Source organism: Magnolia sinica, chromosome 4 (genome assembly GCF_029962835.1).
Source record: "Magnolia sinica isolate HGM2019 chromosome 4, MsV1, whole genome shotgun sequence".
Lineage (NCBI taxonomy): Eukaryota > Viridiplantae > Streptophyta > Magnoliopsida > Magnoliales > Magnoliaceae > Magnolia > Magnolia sinica.
In genome coordinates, this window is record NC_080576.1 from 66973075 (window position 1) to 66975633 (window position 2559).

The window sequence follows — 2559 nt, forward strand, 5'->3', positions numbered from 1 at the left end:
CCTTTTTCCTTGGGCAAAGACTTGGTCTTATCTATTTTGTTAGAAGTGTCCCTAGATTGGGCAATCTCTACTAGAAGATCAAAATAATCCCAAGCCTCATTAGGACCTTTACTTATAAATTCACCATGATATGTTATCTCCACAAATTGGCACATGTTTGAGCTTAAACTATCATAGAAGGAACTAATCACTCGCCATGTTTCGTAGCCATGATGTGGGCATGCAAGTAAAAGTTCCTTGAAACGTTCCCACTTCTGAAAGAAAGTTTCATTCTCCTTTTAAGATAAATTCATGATGTTATGTCTCAGGGTGTTAGTCTTGTGAATAGGGAAATTATTATTTTTTAAGAAATTCCCTAATCATCTCTTATCATGTCCCTATGGTCCTAGACCTTAAAGACTATAGCCAAGATTTGGCTTTCCCCTTCAAAGAAAAGGACAATAGTTTAAGCCTGACCACATCTTCGAAGACATTCTTATAATGCAAAGTAATGACTATTTCATCAAATTCCTTTAAAGGCAATAAGGACTTTCAGAGTCAACTCCATAGAATTTTAGAAGTAACTATATCACTCATGTTACGGCCCAAACTCGGAAAACGGGCTCACAAAATTTTCGATGGCCAAATCCGGTATTGACAGCCTCTGTAGTATCTCATTCTCGGCTCCCAGCATCCATACGCTAGATTCCGATCCTGGGATCCTACAAGGAGGATTTTCCAAAGTACATTTATTCGTAATAAGCATAACCACAAGTTTACCCAAATCACAAAGGCAACATCATCATCACATATCCACTAATATAAACATTTGAATACAATGATGAAAGGGAAATACATATGTCAAAATTAAAGCTTCAAAAGTCAGCTACATGCTCCCGGCTCCACGCTGCTACAACCTAACATCACCTGCACGATCTATCGTGCATAAGCTTATAGAAAGCATAAAGGGTGGTGTAAGTGTGTGAGCAGTATATGCGTGCTCAGAATGTAATATCAGAATAAACGAAAATATTAGTAAGTCCATGAACCATACAATATCAGAGTAAGCAGAAGTACTAACAAGTCCTATAGAAATATCATCAACCTAATCCAGGATATGCAATGAAAGGACATAACAAGCCAATGTCATATACTGAGAAAGTAATGTACGTCAATTATGCAATGCGGAGACATAATGAGTCAAATATCAGATATCGATGATACAATACTATATGCAATTCTGAAGAATTACAATTACCATCAGCCTCATCTAGGTCATATGAATGCAGAAACATAGCAACCAAAAATGCCATATGTCGAGGATGTAATGCAATATGCAATATATGGTGCGAATGAAATGACCAAGCTGTAGTGTGAAGTCGGGATAATAGTATGTGGTGTCGCAGGCTATAGGGCCTATCATAAAGGACTTCTATCCAAACTAGTCCTATACCTAAATTTGAATAGATAGACTCAATGTGGTAAACTCCTGATCTCGGGTTAGTCGCGTGCCCCAACCAAAATCCTAGCCATTACGAAGGTACAGGTAACAAATAGTTGCACACCACCAGCCTGAGTGGATAGTGAATGAATGAATGAATAAATATATAACTCCTGCTCCACAAATCAATACTGTACATCTTTGGGATCATCACCGAGGTCTAGTACACTCCAAGCTGGCTACCGCCTCAGCCGGCCGCGTAGCCCAGTGAGTGGAAAAGACCTCACTACTCACCTGTCAATAGTATACCAATGCCTACCCGACTCGTCGATAGCGGACCCATTTTGGAGCTGGTTAAACTCAGCCTAGCTTATAACTCCCTCACTCAGGCGGATAAGGCCACACCCCCTCCCAACCGACCATGACACAATGGGAGACGCGGCTTACTGGTATTTGGCACTCGGTCGCTCATGTATCCACTCGATCTAGACGCTGGGAAGTCTCCTGGCCTCGAAGGTTTAAGAACTTTCACCCACGGACATCCAAAGTGCCCACATGCTCGAACCAAACATTTTCGGTGTCCCATCTGGCCATCCACGACATGCCTGTGGAGGTCACAGCCCTGATGTCGCTAGGGCGTACAGTAATCATAATTACACAATAGAAGATGCATGAGTCATGGAGTCCAATCATGCATCAATCCTGCGCATACCGTGTGCTCATGTGGGATAACTCCACCTATCAGGGAGTCTCATAAACCATCTGTACTATGGCATATGTAAGGGTCAATCACATCTCACAATAAACATGCAGATGATGCATATGGGCATGTATCATGATGTTATACTGTCACATACTCATAATCGGTATCAGTAACTAGCATCGACAATCGGCCTCGACAATGTGGACATTTAACTAACATTGCCCCCAAGGAATAGCCCACATAGAGCCAAACATATAATGGGCCCATGGCCTTACACAAAGGCCTAATATACAACACAATGGGCCTTACTCAAGGGCCACATATACACAACATGTGGGCCCTACTCATGGGCCTCAAATACATGACATGTGGGCCCTACACAGTTCTCGAATACTTTAGATGGGTCATGCATCATGGGCCTAATACATATCACAAT

General features: G+C 41.7%; 1 non-coding gene across 1 annotated transcript; it reads left to right on the top strand.

Annotated features, from left to right (window-relative positions):
• The first annotated feature begins 205 nt into the window (after positions 1-205).
• Positions 206-311, top strand: LOC131244802 (small nucleolar RNA R71). The gene has a single exon (XR_009170576.1). It is a non-coding gene; the product is annotated as a small nucleolar RNA R71 (small nucleolar RNA).
• Positions 312-2559: the final 2248 nt, after the last annotated feature.